Source organism: Hemitrygon akajei, chromosome 25 (assembly GCF_048418815.1).
Source record: "Hemitrygon akajei chromosome 25, sHemAka1.3, whole genome shotgun sequence".
In the NCBI taxonomy this organism is placed as follows: Eukaryota; Metazoa; Chordata; class Chondrichthyes; order Myliobatiformes; family Dasyatidae; genus Hemitrygon; species Hemitrygon akajei.
In genome coordinates this window covers 33,587,877-33,610,836 of record NC_133148.1, presented here as the reverse complement: position 1 = coordinate 33,610,836, position 22,960 = coordinate 33,587,877, and the positions used below count along the sequence as shown (strand labels likewise).

Genomic DNA, 22,960 nt, shown 5'->3' with positions numbered 1-22,960 from the left:
ATGTGTTTCTTGTATTTACTGTGAATGCCCGCAAGAATATGGATCTCGGGGGTTTATCGATAGGGTGCCGCACAAAAGACTTATCTGTAAGATAAGGATGCATGGAGTTGGGGGAGATGTATTAGCGTGGATCCAGGATTGGTTAACCAATAGAAAGCAGAGAGTTAAGGTACATGGGCCTCTCTGGTTGGCAATCTGGTGAATGGTGTGCCACGGGTTGGTGCTGGGCCTGCAAATGTTCATGATACACAGTAATGATCTGGAAGAGGGGACTGAGTGTAATGTATGTAAGTTTGCGGATGATACCAAATTTTGAGCGGAAAAGCAAATTGTGCAGAAGATATGGAGAGTGCAGAGAAATGTTGATAGGTTAAATGAGTGGATAAGGGTCTGGCAGATGGAGTACAGTGTTGGTAAATGCAATGCTATCCATTTTGGTATGCTGCTGTGCAGAGGGACTTGGGAGTGCTTGTGCGTGAGTCGCAAAAGGTTGGTTTGCAGGTGCAGCAGGCTATCAAGAAGGCAAATGTTGGCCTTCATTGCTCGAGGGATTGAATTTAAGAGCAGGGAGGATATGCTGTAACTGTACAGGGTACTGGTGAGGCTGCACCTGGAGTACTGTGTGCAGTTCTGGTCTCCTTACTTGAGGAAGGATATACTGGCTTTGGAGGCAGTGCAGCGGAGGGTCACCAGATTGATTCCAGCGATGAGGGGGTAGACTGAGGAGAGATTGAGTCGCCTGGGACTATACTAGCTGGAATTCAGAAGGATGAGAGGAGACCTTATAGAAACATATAAAACTATGAACGGGTAGATAAGACAGGAAAGTTGTTTCCACTAATAGGTGAGACCAGAACTGGGAGACATAGCCTCAAGATTTGGGGAAATAGATTTAGGACAGAGATGAGGAACCACTTTCGTCAAGGAGTGGTGAATCTGTGGAATTCTCTGCCCAATGAAGCAGAGGAGGCAACCTCAGTAAATATATTTAAGACGGGTTGGATAGATTTTTGCATAGTAGGGGAATTAAGGGTTATGGGGAAAAGGCAGGTAGGTGGAGATGAGCCCACGGCCAGATCAGCCACGATCTTATTGAATGGCTGAGCAGACTCAATGGGCCAGGTGGCCGACTCCTGCTCCTATTTATGTTCTATGTACGTGGTGACATTAATGTGCTTTGATAATAAATTTACTTTGAACTTTGAGTTACGTCAATTGGTCACATGGGTGTAATTGGTCAGTGTGGGCTTGTTGAGCTAGAAGGGCCTGTAACTGCAATTGTATATATTTCTAAATAAAACAGAACAGTCATTTCTGAAGCACCTTGTCTACATCCCATGATGACTATGTTTCTCTGGATTATTGGTTGGGGAAAGTCTGTGCCCTTTCCAACTGAGAAAGCTGACCTTTCGTGTTGAAGAGAAATGTTGGTCAGGGCACAGAACTCTCGTTCACAGTTGAGACCTCAGCCTCTACGAGTGCCGCGGTAGAAAATTGGAATATCAGTCTCGCTGTTTTTTCCCAGTCTAATTGCACCTCCAAATCTGCATAGTTCACAGATTAAGCATGAGTTAAGTGAGTCAATGAGTCAAATGCATTTGATGTTTTCCGCTCTGGGTGAATCAGCAGGAAAATCCTTAATTTGGGGGGGGAGGGGTTATCGGTGAGCTCCATGGACTCTCCCCGGAAGGGCCTTGGTTTTAACAGTGTGATTTGTTGGGTCCAAGTCTCCTTCAGTGTTCTGCACTTCAGTGATCAGTCAGGGCCCTACAGTAAGAGGATGTGCAATTTTAGAACCAGGCCCTCATCTGAGATGAGGTCCAGTTTAAAACTTCCTCTAAAAATGAAGCTTGTTTACTTCTCATAATGCCACTGGTGTTTAGGGCATCAATGAGCGTTCTCCATCTCTCTGTATAGAAGGATTCTTTATTGCCGTTTCCATGTTTTGTTTTTCCCATGGTTGTTGACCCTGAGCTCAACCCCTGAACTTCGAGGGCTGGTGGGCCACTTCACTCTTAGTCTGGCTTCTACCATTTGACCGGTTTGGCATGGGTGACCCTACCAAGAGCCAAAGCACAAGGCCCTGGCTCTAGCCAACATAGTCAATGAGTCTCCAAGCCTCCAAACCCTACGGCAAGGTACTGGTCCTCTTGGAGGTAAAACTGAAGCCAGTTTGATTAATGTGGCCAATTGAGCTTGACTTTTGAGATTTGTGGAGCATGGGCAGGTAACAACGTGATTATCTTTGTAGCGTTGGCAGCCCTACCTGAAAGCTGCTTGGCTAGATGCCAGCTATACCTACGACTTCTCGATTTACTTTGACTCTACGGTTTTCTGCACCCATACACGTGACTGTTTGGCCCATTTGAGCTGGCTGTGTGCAAGAGAAACATGGTTCAGTTCCTTTGCTCTAACTCCCTCAGTTTGTTTTCCTCACGTTTTCATTCAGTTCCCCTTTTCAAACTTTCTAAATTGCGTGAGTGCCAGTGTGTGGCTGGTAGTGTAAACTGACTAATGTGCCTGCGCTTGCTTGTTGCCCTTCTACAGCCTGGTTGGCTTGTGGTTCTCAGCTGTCTGAAGGAAGCGAGGCCTAGCGGATACGTTTGTGGTGTGGGTGTATGGAAGGAAAAGATTTCAGATGCACCTTCCCTCTCCTCGTGCCTTTTGCCACTGGCATGCTCGGCTAGCATCTATTCTTGAATGAACTGCAGTTTCCTCTAAGGAATTGGGTGATTTTAAAGCCATTGACACAAAAGCCACCATATTCTTCAAATCTTCTACAGCTGGCGTCCCCAACTTGGGATCCACGAACCTCCCTCTCCCCAGTTTAATGGTATAAAAATGGTTGGGAACCCTTGCTCTATGGCCTTGCACTTCCAAAGTAGTATTAAGTTTGTCTGGCTTGGGAGAATGATGTTGGCTGACAGCAGTGTGGAGCAAGGACTAGTTGATGTTCTTCCATTAGGAGTTTGTTAGTGAGTAAGCAGTAGTCTGGGTGTTGGAAAGGTAGTGCTTTCAATACTTTCCTGCAAGCCTTGCTGAAGAATTCCCAATTTTTCATCTTGTTCTTTGAAAACTTGGGAGGCTTTCTCTTTATTCATTGTATAATTAACCTGGAAGGTGGTGCTGAATGGAAGTAGTAATATTTTAATGTCAGCTGTGTCCGTGCTGGTCTGGGCACTAGTCGTCTAATTTTTCTCGTTACATCGCTGGAGTTTAGGGCAGCATTGAAGGTCCTCCATCTCTGGTGGTGGTCACAGATTCCTTTATTGTGTCAGTAGCGTTGACTTGGTTTTCACTACTGTCAGTCAGGCAAGTCCCTGGTGGAGACTCAGGAATACTGTCACACTCAGATGTAGAGGGAGTCTTCATTGTCGTTTCCATATCTGTTTTGTTTTGCCATTCAGAGCCGAACCTGCTGGGCCACTCTTAGTCTGACCTCTACCCTTTGACCTGTTTGGCATGGGTGACCCTACCAAAAGCCAAAGCGCAAAGCCCTGACTCCAGCCAACATAGCTCTCCGGGGTCATTGAGGCTCGCAAGCCTCTAAACCCTACGATAAGTTCGTGGCCCTCTTGGGTGAGTGTAATACAGGGGAAGACACAAACTCCTGTGGCTGTGGGAATTAATTTGATGTTCAGGTCAAGTTTACGTTCCGGTTTTGCTGAGAATTGTGGGTGCCCTAAGATTAGGCATTGTGTATGTGTGTGGAGTGTTGGCTGCCTCATTGCCTTCTCTTCATTCTCATCATTGAGGCATGCAAGCCTCCAAACCCTACGACAGGGTTGGAGTCCTCTTGGAGGTGGCACTGGTCTGAAGGGTTAGATTTTCAGAGCTGAGGCTAAAATGGTGGAGGGCAGTCTTTTGCAGTTGGAAATAAGTCTCTGGGTGCCACGTAACTGAAAAAGGACCTTGGGACTGGGGTTTAGTCCATTCCCGCCCTGGCTGGGTTGGGGGAGGGCGTAGATCAGATCTTCTGATTTTGCTAACTGGGGCTTGGGAGTAAAACGGTTATCCTCCCGTAGCTGAGTGGAGCAAGCCGTGATGAGGATCTGCCCATTGTGAGCGCAGGCTAGAGGTTGCCAGGTGTGGTCCCCGTGTGTTCGGCCTGGGTGTAAGAGGAGTTGGGCACTGGCAGTGAAGAATGGGCTTCCTCCTTGATGAGGTGTTCACTGTTGAAAACCAAGAGGTTGTGCTGATTAGAAAATGAGAATCAAAAAAGCAGAACTGAGGACAGGAAGTCTGAACATTATCCTAATGACATGAATATCAATTTCTCCTTCCCGTAAACAAAATCCCCCCCCACTCTGACCTTTCACCTCTTCTCACCTGCCTATTACTTCCATCTGGGCCCACTCCTCCTATCAGATTCCTTCCACTGCAGCCTCGACTTTTCCCACCCACCCGTCACCTTCCTGCTAGCCTCTTTTCCCTCTTCTCCCCCCCCCTCACCGTTTTATTCTGGCATCTTCCCCCTTCACTCTCAGTCCTGAAGAAGGGTCTCATCCTGAAAAGTCGACTGTTTATTCATTTCCATCAATGCTGCGTTCCGCCAGCATTGTGTGTGTTGCACAGGAAGTCTGAATTTGAATTTTAAATACAGCAGACTTGCTTAGTAACAGGGCCTGTTGCGGATGTGTTCTGATTTTTCACTTGATCCCTGCTACAGCATTATTTGAGACTTTGCTGGTTAAAAGTTCCAGTGTTTGACCATGTCATCAACTCCACCGTCTACTGTTCTGCGCACACAAAGCACCAGTGGAACTCAGCAGGCCAGGCAGCATCTACAGCAGGGATTCCCGATCTTTTCTGTGCCGCGTCTCCTACCGTTAACCGCAGGGGCTGCTGAGCCCATGTTGGGAGCCCCTGATATAAGGTGTGGAATGAACAGTTGCCGTTTTGGACTGAGAACTTTCATCAGAACTAGAAAGGCAGGGGGCAGTGGGACGAGGGGTACAAGCTGGCAGGGAGGTGCGTGGGTGGGGCAGGGGGTATGAAGAAGGTGGGAGAGGATGACCGAAGGAGATGTCTGACAGGAGAGGAGAGTGGAGCATGGGAAGAGGAGGAGAGGAGCTGTGCTTCTTCCACCCATCACCTCCCAGTTTCGTAATTCAACCCCTTCACCTGCCAGCTTTGTAATCCTTCCCCTCTCCCCGTCCATTTATCACATGCTTATGGAAGCACACTGTGAAATGGCGTTTGACTTGACCAACACACCCAACGGTGCGCTGGGGGAAGCCTCTGCACGTGGTGCACACATTCTGGTGCCAACGTTATTCGGGCTTCTGCTCCCTTCCTTTCCAGTCCTTATGAAGGGTCTTTAATCCTTCCCCTCTGTAATGCTGCAGGACCCGCTGAGTTCCTCCAGCATTGTGTGTGAGTGTTACTCTGGATTTCCACCATCTGCAGAACCTCTAGTGTCCATGATGTGCCGTTTCCTGTTCATTTTTGCCCCTTGCATATCTGCACGGTGAATTAGACAGATGGCTCTGTCCCTAACGTGCCTGTCAGGGCAGCAATGCAGGTCCTCCATCTCTGGAGTTCAGGGCTTCCTTCATGTCAGTAGCTTCCTCTCGGTTTTCACTGTTAGCCACGCAAGTCCCGGGTGGAGACTCAAAGGAATACCGTCACACTCAGAGGTAGAAGGATTCTTCATTGCTGTTTCCGTAACAGTTTTGTTTTGCAGTCAGCCCTGGGGTGAGACCTTGAACCTGGAGGACCAGTGGGCCACTCTTAGTCTGACCTTTACCCTTTGACCTGTTTGGCATGGGTGACCCTACCCAGAACCAAAGCATAAAGCCCTGACTCCAGTTACTGAGGCATGCAAGGCTCCAAACCCCATGACAAGGTTGTGGTCCTCTTGGAGGATTTCCCTAACATGGCAAAAAAATGAAAGGTTCCTTGTGGGGTGAGATAGGCTGGGGGAGGGTTTGGGGGAGACTTGTCCTGCCCTTAGATTTCTCCCCCCACCCCTCCATCCCCTTCCCATTCACCGATACAACTCTGTTCGCTTCCTCTGTGCCGGCTTATTTTGAGTAACTTCTGTGTAAACAGTTCTGCGACCCATGTGACTGCATGTGGTGTACCTTTTGTTTTTCCTGTGGCTTATTTACTGAACTCTGTGTCAGCTTTTTTAGAATAAACCAGTTCAAACGTATAACCGTTCTGTGTGACTTCAACACAGGCAGCACTCCATGAGACCTAAGGCAGGAGCAGAAACAGATGTCATGAAATTTGTAGTCTCTGCAGCAGCAGTACAATGCAATGTGTAAATGAAGAACTGAACTACTGTGTGTGTGTGTGTGTGTGTGTGTGTATATAATCTATATTAAGAAAGTAGTGAGCTAGTGTTCCTGGGTTCATTGTCCATTCATAAATCTAGTAGTGGAGGTAAAGAAGCTGTCCTTGGATCACTGAGTGTGTGTCTTCAGGCTCCTGTACCTCCTTCCTGATGGTGACAATGAGATGAGGGCATGTCCTGGGTGGTGGGGGTCCTTAATGATGGACGCAGCCTTTTTGAGGCATCGCTCCTTGAAGATGTCCTGGATACTATGGAGGTTAGTACCCATGACGGAGCTGACTGAGTTTACAACTTTCTGCAGCTTGCTTCAATCCTGTCCGCTAGCTCCACGTCCCCCGTCCCCCCCAATATCAGACAGCAATGCAACCATTTAGAACACTCTCCATGGTACATCTGTTGAAACCTGCGAGTGTCTTGGAGACATACCAACCCCCCACAAGCTCCGAGTGAAATATATCAGCTGCCGTCCCTTCTTTGATCCACTGAGTTTGCTCCGTCATTCTGTTGTGGCTAAATTATTATCCTTCTGAACCCCATTCTCGTGCCTTCACTTTCTCCCTGTAACCCTTCACACCCTGACTAATTGCGAACCTATCAACCTCTGATTTAAGTGTGCCTAATGACTTGCCCTCAGTTGTTTGTGGCAGTGAATTCCACAATTCACCACCCTCTAGCTAGAGAAATTCCTTCATGTCTATTGTAAAGGGACGTCCTTGTGTATTGTGGCTGTGCCCTCTGGTCCTAGACTCGCCCACTATCCACATCTACTCAATCTAGGCCTTTCGATATTCAGTAGGTTTCAATGAAATCCCTGACTTTTTGAGGCATTACTTGTTGAAAATGTCCTGGATACCACAGAGGCTGGAGCCCATAATGGAGCAGACTGAGTTTACAACTCTCTGTAGCTTATGAAGAAACAATTCTTGGGCTTCTAGCTGGGTACAGCTATCGATTATAACCAATTTTTTGATGACCATCTCTACCGTGTTCAGGGATGATGCCTTGGCATGTGTAGTCCAGTGGAATTTATACCCCTATATTCTGTTCCTCCCGATTGGTTAGTCCTCATCCAATCAGGTTTCCACTCTCCCACCTTGTTTACAATCATATTTGAGTTCTTGGAACAAGACCTTTGTCTTTGTTAAACTACTTTTCCTCGAGTTTTACTTCAATAGCCTCCTTTACCAGGCAGTCCCAAAAGCCATTGGTGTTTTTTATATGGAAAAAGTTTTTCATCAATCCGTTTTTAAACTTTTCACCTTAAAACCTTGTCCTGCCTTTACATGACCCTCTGCTGGGGAAAGGTATTGTTACTGTTCCTTTGCTCCAGTTTCCAATGTCAATCTGGCACAAAACAAAGCTGGAATTCAAGCTCTGATCTCACCAGGGCTACGGCGATCAAATTAATCTGTTCCTTTGTCATCCTGGACTTGTTTGGTCTGTCAGAGTTCACTGGTCATGTTTACGTCTGGGATTAAATAACCATTTTTCACAGGAGCACCATCGAGAGTGTTCTGACCGCTTGCATCACTGTCTGGTACTGGAATTGCAAGGATCATCGGGGTCTCTCTTCACCCATCCGAGATATTTTGTACACAGGGCCCTTAGCATTGTCTGTGATCCCTCCCATCCACCCAACAATCTCTTTGACCCCCTACCATCAGGCAAGAGGTACCGTAGCATCAGGACAAGAACTGTTAGGATGGGGAAACAGCTTCTCTCCCCAACCCCCCTGGCTGTGGGACTACCAAACTCCCTGACACCACCCAGGTCTCATCACATATAAAGCACGGGAGCACTTTAAGGTGTCCGTAAATACGCCCATGAATATCGAGAGGGGCACAAGTTTGACTGGGTGTCAGTGAAAGTCAGGGCGCAAGCAAGCACACAAGCCACGATCAAAAAGCACTTTCATTGCGCCTTTAAACTCAGCGCGCATCTTTAAGGTCTGGGGTGCAAAATCTTCCACAAAGCAAATGGTTGTATCCTTGAAAGGAAGCGACCCCCTGCGACGCGCCTCTACGATCAGACTGTGTTTTACCTGGTATTGATGGAAACACAAGACTACTGGTCGCGGACGGGACCCCAGAATTCCGGGGGGAACGTAAACTCTGTGTGCCCGTTTGAGCTTGGGCGGCTTCGGAAGCAAATCTTTCCCGAATAACTCACAGAGAAACTCGGCGAAAAACTTCACGGTTGATCCCTTTTCAGTTGCCTCTGGTAATCCCAGAATTCTGATGTTACAGCGTCTGCTGCGATTTTCGAGATCCACCATTTTGGAAAGAAGTTTGTTAGATTTTTCCTCTAAGCTGGAACAGAGAGTCTCCAAGTATCGAACACGGCTTTCTAAATCTTCAGAAGTCGAATCGATGCGAGATAAGTGTTCAGCATGTTTGTCCACTTTATTGTTGATCCGATCCAGTTTGTCTTCTAACTGTTTGAAAGCGGTTTTAAATTCCTTTAAGATTTCGTCTTGGAGCTTTCCAAGCGCAACCAGAGTCTCGTCCAACGGGGTCATAGCTTCTTTTCTCCCAGATTTAGAACTCTTGCTAGACATTGTAAGTTAGATATATTCACAGGCAAGTAAGAGATACCGAAATAATTCCTAACTAAGGTTTAAAAAATGGAGACATTTAGTGCAAAGGTAGCGACAGTAACGGAACAAAAGTTCGGAGCAGCTAAACAATCGCCATCTTACCGGAAGTCCCACAAGCACACAAGCAAGAGAATTCCTAGAAGCATGGTTTCCCGCAAACAGTTCTATAAACAGAGATGTAGACCTCAATCCCATTTATAATCCAATGCGAGCAAAATTCCAGACAACGCATGGGGTTTGCCAAGCAACCAGTCAGCAAATAGAACACCCCCCTCACCTCCCTACGTCACAATTGAGTTTCTGTAATAGCGGCCAGTCAGCTGATTGCTAAGTATTTAAAGGCCAAGCATTTGGAAGAAACGCCACAAGTGAACAGCGCACGGACGATGTAATGTGGCAATGAAATGTTTGCAGATGGATCGCCAAGATGGGGAGGGGAACTCCACCCAATAGCAATGAACTAACTTGTGGTTTGGACTGCGGGAGAAGTTAGGGTTAATGAGATTGTGTTTTGAGCCGGTGTGGACTCAATTGGCCACACTCCCCTTGTGTCATGAGGAAATATGGGGCCTCCATAACTGCACTGCAGGCCACTGCCTTTTGGTAAAAATGAGTTTAATGCTTTTTCTAACTTTTATTTTTAAGGTGTGTCCTGTATCAGCCAGTACTCGCTGACAGAAAGGTCAAACAAATGCTCCTGAGCTAGTCTCTGAAGGTACGATATGATTTGCTTTTTTATTCTCATTTTGGTGAAGATGCCTTGATGTATTTTATTAATTTAGAGATGTGTTGTGGAACTGGGCCTTTGGGTGGAGATACATCTCTACCAAAGGAGGTGTAAGGTGCTCCTTCCCTCCGTTAGCCTGCAGGTCACCCTTGGGCAAGGTGTAGCACCTGCTTAGCCCCTGATCAGGGTCACGTGAAGCCATGGGGGCAGATGGTGGATGGTTGTATGAGCAGCCGGTGCAGATCACAAGTCCTGGTTATGCGACCACTGACGCCAGGCAGACAATCTCTGAAGAGTATTGATAATGACTGGGGGGTCACCCGTCTTGTAAAGACACTGCCCAGAAGGAGGCAATGGCAAACCACTTCTGTGGAAAAGTTTGCCAAGAACAATCATGGTCACCCACGTGGTATGACACAGGGAAGGTGTACAGACTCGTTACAGAAGACCCTGGGATTGAACTCCGAACCCCGTCCCGTGCTGTAATAGCATTGTGCTAACTGCTACACTACAAACAAGGCCTTAATTCCCATCCAGACTGGATAAGGCTAAAGTAGTCACTTTAGGCCCTCTTTCTTCCAGAACCACCACTGTCCAGGCTTTGGTATTTCCGCCATCTTGGTCTTTAGCTAATGAGTAATTAGACTGTTTTGATGACCTTGTGGTTGACGTTTTATATTTTGAGTTTCTTGCTCGCTTTTTGCCATTTGCAAGATTTGTTTTCTTCTTATTTGTGCATCGGGTATTTATTTTCCTTGAACGGGTCCCATGGTGTTTTGTTTTGGTTTCGTGGCTGTCTGTGAGAAGTTGAATCTCAGAGTCGTGTACTTCACACATTGATACTAAAAATACTTTGAATCTTTGAGTTCCATTTTGCAGCAAACCATGGACTTTAACCTGGTGAGAGTTAACTGATAGAGTAGCTCGTCGTTCCTTCTGTATGAGCACTACTCTTCTCAGTGGTTAAAGTGGCTCTCTTGGCTTGCGTTAGCTTTTATTTGCACCAATTTGTGTGATTTGACTTTACTTGATGACAGTAAGAGAATAAATTGACCATGGGCAGCATCATCCCAAGAAAATGTTTTTTTTTGCACAGTTGCATTTGTATATTGAATTCTTGTAGGATAAAATGATGTGCCTGCTTCATAGTGCTTCAAACTGACTGTAAAAGAAACCGAGCCCTGAAGAAGCCACCAAAATTGACTTTATTAATTTCCATTGCTGCTGAGTTCCACTAGCATTTTGTGTGTGCTCCTCTATTTCCACTATCTGCAGATTCTCCTGTGTTTAAAGACTGTCCTTGGTATTCCTGCTTGCTGGCTTCAGTAAGTGGTGTGAAGCTGGAGTTAGGCCGTGTAGTTACCATGCAAGCTAGTCTGGTTTAACAGTTTCTGGCAGGATGCTTCCTCTTTGAATGCACCTGTATTTTGTGGGGATGCACCTTGCTGGTTAGTCTATTTCAGATTTTTTTACCGTAAGTGCATAAAGGCATATGGTGAAATGTGTTCTGTTGACAGCCAACGCACCCAAGGGTGTGCTGGGGGCAGTCTGTAAGTATCGCCAGTCATTCCAGTGCCAACATAGCCTGCCCACAGTGCTCAGCAGAACACCTTTTCCCCTCTCTTTTTCCCCTCCTCTCTTTTTCCCCTCCCCTCCTTTTCCCCTCCCCTTTTCCCCTCCCCTCCTTTTCCCCTCCCCTCCTTTTCCCCTCCCCTCCTTTTCCCCTCCCCTCCTTTTCCCCTCCCCTCCTTTTCCCCTCCCCTCCTTTTCCCCACCTTGGGGTGAGGAGGGAGAGGCTGACTCTCAGCATTTTTACCCCATTGTGGTATAGCTAATACCAGAGGACATCTTTTAAGGTGAGTGGACTGAGTCAGATGTTTTGTATTTAATATTTCAGTAATATTTAAGTAATATTGTAAACGTATTATTTGATCATTCTTTATTTAAATTTATTATGGGTTACATGTAAAAGTGTGTGACGACAGAAGTATTGCACGGCAGTGCAAATGTATGTGCGCCTCACTTAAAGTAAAAACAAAACTACACATGCATTATCTCCCAGCTCCGTTTCTCTTTTAATTAGTTTTTATCTTTTGGAGTTGCATAACATAGTATCAGAGGCAGGTTCTTAGCATTAAGTGTTTGGAGTGCACTGTCAAGGTGGCGGTAGAGGCTGGTATATTAGGGGCATTTAAGAGATTCTTCAGCACATGGGTAAAAGAAAAATGGAGGGATTTGGGCTATGTAGGAGGGAAAGTTAGATTGATCTTGGAGGATGTTACAAGGTTGGCATAGCATTGTGGACAGAAAGGCCTCTACTGTACTACGTTACTACTGTGCTAATGCCAACAGGATTCCGTGGTTTCTCTTCTAATCGTCTCCGTTTGTCCATGGACTATTTAGAAAAAAAAACACGGCTCTTATCGCAACACTTGCCATCCAGAAGCTCAAATTCTCCTTCCAGGTACAGCGCTGAATTGCTTTCACTTCTAGTCTAGTGCATTGCATTCAGCTCTGGCAATCTGGTCTCTCCTACTTGAGAAAAGAAACTGATTTTTTTTCTTAATTTAGCAGTTCAGCAGGGAGCAGGCTCTTTGAACCATCGCCAGCAACCCCCAATATAACCCTAGCCTAACCACTGGAGAACTTGGAAATTTTTTAATGGAATGCTGGGCTTGTTTCGTGGCTGCCTGCAAGGAAACAGATTGAAATTGGTCATGAAATTGTTTGTACAGCACAGAACAGGCTCTTGGGCGCACTGGGTCCATGCTGATATATTTTTTTGCCCATCTGCAGTGATTTGTCTTTTAATTGGCCAGTTTTATTCTATGTCTTGCCGATTTAAGCGCTTATCAAAATATCTCTTAAATGTATCTGACTCTTATCTGTGCTGGTGGTGAGTTCCAGGTATCAACCACTGTGCATTTAAAAAAAAACTTCCTCCTGCTTCCTCAGTCTTCTCAAACTGAGAAGATGGACCGAAAAGGCAGGGTGTTGGGCTGGTTTTGCTCGCTATGATGTGATGTTTACTCCGTTCGCCTCGGCGCTGATGCCGGGGCTTGTTCCCGGCTTTGTGTCTGTGAGCTTCACGACAATTTTCCCTGCTGGGTGATGAACTGAGGCTGTGGGCCTACTCTTGGCTTTGTGTCTATGGTCTCACTTCCATTCTGAATGCTGTTGTTTGCTTTTATTTACACAATTTATATTTTTTCTCTTTCTGTACATCGGGTGCATATTTGTCTTTTTTAAAAATTGGGTCGTTTTGGGTTTTTTGTTATGTGGCAGACAAATCTCAAGGTTGTATAATTTATACATTGATAATGTACTTTGAACTCCACCCCTTTGCCTTAAAGTATGTGTTCTGCCTTTTGATAACCCTTCCATGGAGGGAAGTAGAGGACTTGGATTCTGAAGTTTTGACTCCTGTACTGCGGCTCATAAGCTAGGAGGTGGCTGAATAGCCTTTTGTGCCAATGGCAGCTTTCAAATCCTGTTTCAGTTCCATTCCCCGAACGCGTGTCCCGTTCCGGTTCCATTCCCCGAACGCGTGTCCCGTTCCGGTTCCCTTCCCCGAACGCGTGTCCCGTTCCGGTTCCCTTCCCCGAACGCGTGTCCCGTTCCGGTTCCCTTCCCCGAACGCGTGTCCCGTTCCGGTTCCCTTCCCCGAACGCGTGTCCCGTTCCGGTTCCCTTCCCCGAACGCGTGTCCCGTTCCGGTTCCCTTCCCCGAACGCGTGTCCCGTTCCGGTTCCCTTCCCCGAACGCGTGTCCCGTTCCGGTTCCCTTCCCCGAACGCGTGTCCCGTTCCGGTTCCCTTCCCCGAACGCGTGTCCCGTTCCGGTTCCCTTCCCCGAACGCGTGTCCGGTTCCGGTTCCCTTCCCCGAACGCGTGTCGGGTTCCGGTTCCCTTCCCCGAACGCGTGTCCGGTTCCGGTTCCCTTCCCCGAACGCGTGTCCCGTTCCGGTTCCCTTCCCCGAACGCGTGTCCGGTTCCGGTTCCCTTCCCCGAACGCGTGTCCGGTTCCGGTTCCCTTCCCCGAACGCGTGTCCCGTTCCGGTTCCCTTCCCCGAACGCGTGTCCCGTTCCGGTTCCCTTCCCCGAACGCGTGTCCCGTTCCGGTTCCCTTCCCCGAACGCGTGTCCCGTTCCGGTTCCCTTCCCCGAACGCGTGTCCCGTTCCGGTTCCCTTCCCCGAACGCGTGTCCCGTTCCGGTTCCCTTCCCCGAACGCGTGTCCCGTTCCGGTTCCCTTCCCCGAACGCGTGTCCCGTTCCGGTTCCCTTCCCCGAACGCGTGTCCCGTTCCGGTTCCCTTCCCCGAACGCGTGTCCCGTTCCGGTTCCCTTCCCCGAACGCGTGTCCCGTTCCGGTTCCATTCGATTCTATCATCGAGACAGTTAACCAGCCAACCAATTCGGTGTTTGGGAGGAGAGGAAGGAACAAGCACCAAAGGGGAAGACTTTGCAGCTAAAAGGAGAATGTAAACTATGCCCACCCAATATTAGACGTTGGGGTCAACCCCCCGATCACCGGAACTATGTAGTAGCAACATTATCTGTTTTCTTTAGGAAGCTGCCCATTTCTTTTCTGCTGTAAAGTTAATGATCTGTAACTTGTTCTTTTCTCATGGATGCCCTCTCTTGTTTCTTTCAAACACTCTTTTGGTTTCAGGATCACATGGTTTATCACGTGGTTTTAACATATTTTTTGCTCTCTCGATGTTCTCATCTGTTAACTAGGTAACACCATATGCTTGAATTTGCCTTGGCAACTGCCTTGCCCTCTCGAAAGTGCCCATTTGCCCCTTTCCTCGTCTGACAGGTTAATACTGGTTTTGTTGCTTCTCCAGTTCTGAAGAAGGGTCTTCAACCCGGAGTAACATACAGAAAATGCTGGAGGGACTCAGCAGGTCAGGCAGCATCTGTGGAAAGGAATAAACACTCAATATTTCAGGCTGAGACCATCATCAAGATAGGAAAGGAAAGGGGAAGGAGTTTTCACCCCTACCCCCACCCCCACAGATGCTGTTGTCCAACTGAAGATCATAAAGTTTTCTGTTTTTATTGAGTGAAAAATGCTCTCTCTCTCGACTCCCTTCCTCTGTTAATCTACTCCAGTCACTTACTGCACGTGGGCAGCAGATGCATTTGTTACTGTAGTGAGTCCTAAATGCTGGGTGTGTTTGTGTGTAACTTTTCATACCATAAAGCCCAGTCTTGTGTTTGTGTTGCAAAGAGATGCAGACGAGTTTCACCAAGACATCCAGTAATGTGCAAAAGCCTTAAGCATATATTATATATCAATGTATTGTTTATTATTTGTAAAGGTATGTGTAAATGTATATATTTTATATTTATGCATTTATATATGTATTTTATATTTGTGTATATATAGTATTATATAGATAGGGTGCTTAAGACTTTTGCACAGTACTGTATTTATCAACGTGAGCGGAGAGTGAGTTTGTACATTCCCGACAACGGATGCTGGGAATGGCGGGGGTGGAGCCCTGCGGGAGGGGTGTGGGACAGGTGGTAGAGGATGAGTGCCGGGGTGAGGGGGGTGGTGCGGGTGTAGACACACCCAGCCCTGAGACACCAGGCAAGGTCATTTGATTCCAAACAGTTGGTTTATTGATCATTACAGAATGTCTCTCTGGTGCTTCCCTCTCCCTTCCCCTTTCCCCAACCGTGATTCCCCTCTCCCTGCCCCCTTCCCACTCTCAGTCCACAATAGAGACCCATATCAGAATCAGGTTTATCATCACGCACGTATGTCATAAAATTACTACAGTACTGTGCAAAAGTCTTAGGCATATATGTGTGTTAGTTATCCCTCTTATGGAGGAAATTGAGAATTGGTATTGAAACTTTCTCATGGTTGGGATATCCGAGACAAGAGGGCGTAGATTTAAGGTGGGAGATAGGGGTCTGAGGGTACATTATTTCATCCAGAGGGCATTGGGCATGCCTTGTTCTCATTACTACCATCAGGAGGTACAGGAGCCTGAAGGCCCATACTCAACGATTCAGGAACAGCTTCTTCCCCTCTGCCATCAGATTTCTGAATGGACGTTGAACCCATGAACACTGCAGCATTCAAATTAATTACGTAGCGCAGAAGCAGAAATAGAAAAAGTCATTCACCTTTTAATTTGTTTTTGCATTACTTTAATTTAAATATTTTAGTTCATTTTTTTCCCTGATGATTATGTATTCCATTGTACCGCTGCCGCAAAGTTAACAAATTTCACGACCTATGCCGGTGATATCAAACCTGGTTGTGATGCGCATTTACGTACCTTGAAGAGCCAAGGCATAGAAAGCTCTGGATCTACCGTGGGCAAATGGGACTGGTGTAGGTTGGTATATGGACAGTACGCAGAAGGAGCTGCTCCAGCGCTCTGACACGTGACTCTATTACACACTGCACAGTGAAAATTGTTATGAAGGCCTGGTATTTGAGGAAGGTGACAGGTCCCCTGCACATTCACCCCACTGAGGGATTAGTCTGGTTTCCATAATGCATTCCACCCCATTGGGTAGCTTCTACCTTCTCTCCCTATTTAATTAGGACTTTGCGTGCTGCCACTGTGCCCGCCACCAGTCTCGCTTAATTCCCCTTGCCAGTGTGCACAGCGCTCGGCCTTGGCCAAATCCTTGGAGCTCACTCTTGCTGCCTGCCTCTGGAGAAATCAGTTTCCAGAGGTCCTTAGAGAACCTTTCCTGTTTGCCCACAGACTCTGGTATTTTGCCCGTGTCATTATTGGGTCTATAATAGGATGGGTGTAGTTACTGAATAGAGACTTAGCGGGTTGATGAAGGTTGTATTTGTGTAAAGGAGCATAGGAGTAGCAATGATTTGGAGGCATCTTCCTGAGGGAGAAATTATTCAAAGTCTAAGCTGATGGGATGAGGTGAAGGAGACGCAAATGTTGGCATGCACTGCTTGGAGCATCTGTGGTATTTACTTAAGAAGAGAGACAGCACGGTAACAGGACCCTCTGGCCCAACGAGCCTAAGACACCCAGTTATACCGATGTGACTAATTAACCCACCGACCAGTCTGTCTTTGGACTGCTGGAGGAAACCCACACGATCACGGGAGAGAGCATGTCAGATTCTGATCTTTTGATCCAAAAATCTTCCGTAGGCCAGTAAAGGGCTCAAAACTCGTTGCTTCATGATCGTTTTATTGAGAGCTGACAGAACAAAGGAAATAGGAGCAGATGCTAGTAGCAGGAAACAGCTTAGACAAGAGGCTGAGGTTCAAAAGTTCAAATTAAAACTTATTAGAGTCACCGCATAAGACACAGGAGCAGAATTAGGCCATTCAGCCCATCGAGTGCGCTCCACCATTCCATCATGGCTGGTCCCAGATGACATTCAACCTCATACACCTCTCTCACCATATCCCTTGGTGACCTGACCGATTAGGAATCTATCAGCTTCCGCTTTCAACCCTGAGATTCTTTTTCTGCGGGCATACTTAGCAAATCTATAGAACAGTAACTGTAAACAGGATCTGAAAACTCTAAACATCAGGAACTGTAAACTGTTAAACTCTGCAAATGCAGATAATAGCAATATATAGCAAGCTTGAAATAACAAGATAAGTCCTTAAATGAGTGTAGTCCCTTTTGTTCAAGAGCCAGACTGTCGAGGGGTAGTAACTGTCCTTGAACTTGGTGGTGTGAGTCCTGAGGCACTTGTACCTTCTACTTAACGGTAGCAGCGAGGAAAGATCATGGCCTGGGTGGTGAGGATCTTTGGACGCTGCTTTCCTACGGTAACGTTTCACATAGATGTGTTCAATGGTTGGGAAGGCTTTACCCATGATGTACTGGGCTGAATTCACTACCTCTTTTGCTCAAAGGCATTGGTGTTCCTATACCAGGCCATAAAACAGCCAGTCGGCACACTTTCCACCACGCATCTGCGGAAGTTTGCCAAGGTTTTTGATGACATGCCGAGCCTCCGCACTCCTGAGGCTAAGGATGTGAAGTTGGCATCCAGCATTGAACAGCTATTTTTATCCTAGAGACAGGTAAAATTCCATTCAGATTTGTAGATAAGAGTCAGCCTATGAGAAAGAACTTACTGAAATAAAGCAGAACAACTGAACTTCCACACCTTTCCAGAATTGTACTTTGGATAACTGCTAGAGGCACATTAAACTTGCATTTAAAAAAAACAAGTAGATGACTAATTATTAAACTGCAAAGAAAATATCAATTAAACAGTAATCTAAGAATTAAACAGTTGGATCCAACACATACAAATTCTTTGCAGACAGTAGCGGGATTGAACCCAGGGTGCTGGTGCTGTTGTGACATTATACTGACTGCTGTGCTATCCCTAATCTTGTGTTACTTTCTGTATTAAATTGTTTTCACGATAACTGACAGCAAAATGAGCAAATCCCTTAATGTACACTAAGATGTGATTTAAGGCTTTTGACAAGTGGGCTGGTCCTGAAGTTTAAGGCATGAGGGGTCTGAGTAGTTCTGGCAATCTGAGTCCACAATTAGCTGGGTATGGGAGGTGGATGGTAGACGCCAAGGGCTGTTTTTCTGCCTGGCAATCTTATCAGTGGGGTACTGCAGCAGTCAGTGCTGGGACCTTGGCTATGAAGGTGGTCTGATTAAATTTGCGGGCCACACAGACATTGGAGGAGTTGTAGAATGGGGAGGAAGTTTGTCTAAAGATTAGGCCAGCTGGAAAGTTGGGTGGAGTGGTGGGAGATGAAACTTAGTTTGGGCAAGTGTGAAATGCACATTAGGAGGTTTGAATTTTATTTTGATTTGGAGATGCTGTGCAGATCAGAATGGGCCTTTCTGAAACAGCAACCCCCGATTTAACCCTGAGCTGATTGTGGGACAATTCACAATGACCAATTAACCTAGTAACCGGTACGTCTTTGGACTGTGGGAGGAAACCAGAGGAAACCCACGCTGGGGCGGATGTACAGACCCCTTACGGATGATGTCGGAATTGAACTCTGAACTCCAAACTCCGACACCTGAGCAGAAAGAGCATCACGCTAACCACTACCTTTCCACGGCACCCTGGAATTCTGCTAGGGCATAAATGACCTCGGGGACAAAAAAGTTGCAAGTTCTTAGTTCCCTGAAAGTGGCGACAGGTGAATAAGATACTGAAAAAGACATTTGGTATGCATGCTATATTAGGTATAAGAGTTGGGTGGTCACGTCGCAGTTGGACAACACATCGGTTTTACTGCTTTTGGTGTCGTGCGGTTCTGGCTGCCACTTCACAGCATTGCATTTAGTGTGACACTGTTCTAGTGCGGAGCCTCGGAGTTCAGAGTTCAGTCCAGGTGTCCTCTGTAAGGTGACCGGTGGAATGTGTGGCTTCCCTCGGTGCTCTGTTTTCTTCCCACAGTCCCGTGATCAGGTTACGGTTAAATCAGGGTTGTCGGGGGTTGCTGAAGGGCTGGAGAGGCCCATTCTGCTTTATCTCTGTATAAACAAAGTGCGCACAAGAGGGAGTGCTGAAGGGATTCGGAGTTCCAAGTTCAAAGGTTCGAAGTCTGTATACGCTATACAACTTTGAGATTTGTCATCCTGCAGGTAGCCGCAAGAACAACAGAACCTATTTAAAGAGAGCCCCACACGCAACCCGACCATCGGCGGTGTGGGGGAAAGAAGAACCAGTCACGCAAATCACCAGGGTGATGACTGGACTGGAGAGTTGTAGTCAAAATGAAATCGGATGAGCTGGATTGATTCTAGCTGAAGTGTCGGCAGCTGAGCTTTACAATGGTTTATAAGACTGAAGGGCGCACTTAGGATCACTGGTCAGACTCTAGGGGGGAAAGGTGAAAAGTTTAAGGGGTGTGTGAGGGGAGACTTGTTCACTCGGTCGTGAGAGCGTGGAATGAGCTGCCAGCGCAAGTGATGCATGCCAGCTCAATTTCAAAGTTTCATTTATTGTAGGCCTCCCATAGGACTCCCATATTGTAGGTTTCCAGGGCGCAAGCCTGGGGAGGGTTTTTTTGTGGAAGACCAGCATTTGCCCAAGCTGCAAGTTTCCCCTCTCCACGCCACCGACGTTGTCCAAGGGAAGGGCATTAGGACCCATACAGCTTGGCACCAGTGTCGTCGCAGAGCAATGTGTGGTTAAGTGCCTTGCTCAAGGACACACACTCAGCCTCGGCCAAGGCTCGAACTAGCGACCTTCAGATCACTAGATGAACGCCTTAACCACTTGGCCACGTGTCATTTATTATCAAGGTATACAACTCTGAAATGCTTCTCGAGATAGACACGAAACCAGGAAAGAGAAGAATGGCGGCACCATCATTAACCCCTACGTTGCTACTCCCCACACGAAAAGAACAAAAACTGGACAGGCGCATCAACCCACCCAAATCCCCCTCCCCCACACACAAAAAATGAGAAAGATCAGGCGAAATACATAGAATATTTAAAAAAAACTAGTCTGGGGAAAAAGTCTGTAGTCAGCCTGAAAACCTGGGTAACATTCTTCAGTTACAGCGGCAGGCCTTTCCATCTCCGTAGCAGGGTGATCCCACCAGCGATCAAAAGGCATTCTCCCCTCCCCATAAGAGTGATTTTCCCCAGAGGTCAAAAGGCAGTTTCTGCTCTCCATAGCAGGGTGATCCCACCAGTGATCAAAAGGCAGGCAGCCAGCGCTCACCTTCTGCATTGGCCTCGGTTTCAGTCTCCCTTGTTGCTTTAATTGGCAAACACTCAAAACTTTAAGAGTGTTGTCGCGTGAACGAAATCACCAGAGAGAAGTGTGGGTAGATATGAAGCAGTCTTTTTATTCGACAGAATGAGACAGCTGGCACCAGCAATTTGTGGAACTTGTCACTCAGGGTCTTGGAATAAAAATGTGTTTTCTTTTGTAACTATTTTCTTCCTTTCTCAATATTTTGATTGCGCGTGTATGATTTTGCACCTTGGCCCAGTGGAGCACTGTCTCGTTCGGCTGTATCCTTGTATGGTTGAGTGACAATTAAACCTGATTTAATTTGATTTTTGATCATATTGAGACCCTTTTGGAGAAAGAGGTCTCGACCAAACATTACATGTGCCAAAGATCGAAGGACATTCCATATTTACAATGCATCCGCAATGCTTTTTTTGAACTACAAGCAAGCTTCACACCCACACCACAGACATCTAAGTGCATTTCAGGCAGCACTGTCTGGTGTTCCCATGAACTGTGATTCACGACTTTTCGGAGCCCATAGTCCAGGACTGCATTTTAAATTTAATCTACTGTGCATAGTCAGATTTGAAGATTGGTGGCTGAAGTTAATGCTGAAGTTATTTGTTATATGCCCTAAATCTAAAATCTAGAAATCTAAAAACAAAAGTTTGGATAGATATATGGGTAGTAGGGGTATTGATGGTATGCTTGGAGTACAAGTTGATGGGAGTAGGCAGTTCAAATGGCTCAGCACAGACTAGATGGGCTGAGGGGTCTGTTTCTGTGTTGTACTTTTCTATGACTCTTAAGTTTTTTTTCCCACAGGGTGGTGACTGTCGGTGTGCTTGGAGATGCTTTCATTTACAATGTTTAAGACCATAAGTCCAAAAGATATAGGAGCAGAATTAGGCCATTTGGCCCATCGAGTCTGTTCTGCCATTTCTTCACGGCTAATCCTCTCAGCCCCAATCTCCTGCCCCCTTCTCTGCGTCCCTTTGTGCCCTGACTAATCAAGAGCCTATCAACCTTAGCCTTAAATATACTCAATGACTTGGCCTTCACAGCCGCCTGTGGCAACAAATTCCACAGATTCACCACCCTCTGGCTAAAGAAATTTCTCTTCATCCCTGTTCTGAAGGGATGCTCCTCTATTTCGAGGCTGTGTCCCCGGTCATAGACTCTCCCACCATATCCTCTCCACATCCACTCTATCAAGGCCTTTCACCATTCAATAGGTTTCAATGTGGTCAGCCCTCATTCTTCTGACTGTCAGTGAGTAGAGTCCCAGAGCCATCAAACACTCCATCAAAAGGCGCCTGGACAGGTATTTTTATAGGATAGGAGAGTGACAGAGGCTTACTGTGGGCAAATGAGACTGGAGGAGATCGATGTCGTGGTCAGCATGGCCAAGTGGGCCTGTATGATTCCATGCTTCTATGACTCCATGTTCCACCGTAGCCTCTGCATTTATTACCTGTGCTTTCTTGAGGGAACAACCATCACTCGCAAATTTCTACAGCTGTACCGTGGAGAGCATTCTAACTGGCTGCGTCACTGTCTGGTATGGGAGGGGGCTACTGCACGGGGTAGAAGTCAGCTGCACTGAGTTGTGAACATCAAGGGTCTGTCGTATCCATGACGTCTGACCAAGAGGTGCCCCAGAAAGGCGGCATCCATCATTAAGGACCCCAATCACCCAGGAGGTGCTTTGTTTTCATTCCAGCAGGGCAGAGGTACTGAAACAGGAAGGCATTAACTCAATGATTCAGGAACAGCTTCTTCCCTTCTGCCATCTGGTTTCTGAATGAATATGGAGCCCATTAACGCTGCCTCACTAATTCCATTTTTTGCATTATTTAATGTAACTGTATACATTTACTGTAACTCAATTTTCTCTATTATTATGTATTATTGTACTGCTGCCGCAAAGATGACAGACTTTACGGCAAATGCCGGTGATATTAAATCTGATGCTGATCTCTCACGGGATCGGCCTGCTCTCAGGCTAATCCAGCTGTCTTTAATGCCCGTGTCAGAAAGGAACACCAGCCATACGACACCACAGCTCCTGGAATGCCTTCCTCATGCGTCCAGGATGTGGCAGGATATCTCGAGTGCCTCAGAGATGTTGTCAAGCAAAACAGCTCTTGCTCAGCTCGCCCAGTACAAGTGCCAAGGCAAAAATGGGCCCGTGGGTGGGGAGGGGGCTGATTTTAAAACAAAAATGAGATTTTGGGAAGGATTTCCAGAGATTGAGTAGCTGAGGACACTGACAGTTACATTAGAGGTGATCTGCAGGCCCGAACTGGCTGAGTATGGTGATTGTACAGGCTTGGTATCTGGACGCCACGGAGGCGTAGCAGTTAGCGCGACGCTGTTACAGCTTGGGACGTCAGCGTTCAATCCAGGCGTCATCTGTACGTCCTTCGAACGCGTGGGTTTTCTCTGGGTGCTCCCATTTCCTCCCACAGTCCAAAGTCGTAATTAGTAGTTGCAAATTATCCGGTGATTAGGCACTGGTTAAATCGAGTGGTGCAGCTCTTGGGGCCAGAGGGGCCTGTTCTGCTCCTTTTCTCTAAATAAAAACAGATTTCTAGCAAGGAGTGAATTTCTTTTTACATAAATGATGTAGCTTGACT

At 46.8% G+C, this 22,960-nt stretch overlaps 1 protein-coding gene across 4 annotated transcripts in view; it reads left to right on the top strand.

Moving 5' to 3' along the window:
- LOC140716503 (RAC-beta serine/threonine-protein kinase) overlaps positions 1-22,960 on the top strand; it is a 153,191-nt gene that overhangs the window by 46,780 nt on the left and 83,451 nt on the right. For 3 of the 4 annotated variants that reach the window (XM_073029294.1, XM_073029295.1, XM_073029297.1), the window contains exon 2: positions 9,543-9,612. The exons of the other annotated variant lie outside the window; for it this stretch is intronic. The gene's annotated coding sequence lies outside the window, so the exon portion shown is untranslated. The remainder of the gene's footprint in view (positions 1-9,542; positions 9,613-22,960) is intronic. 4 annotated transcript variants of the gene reach the window in all.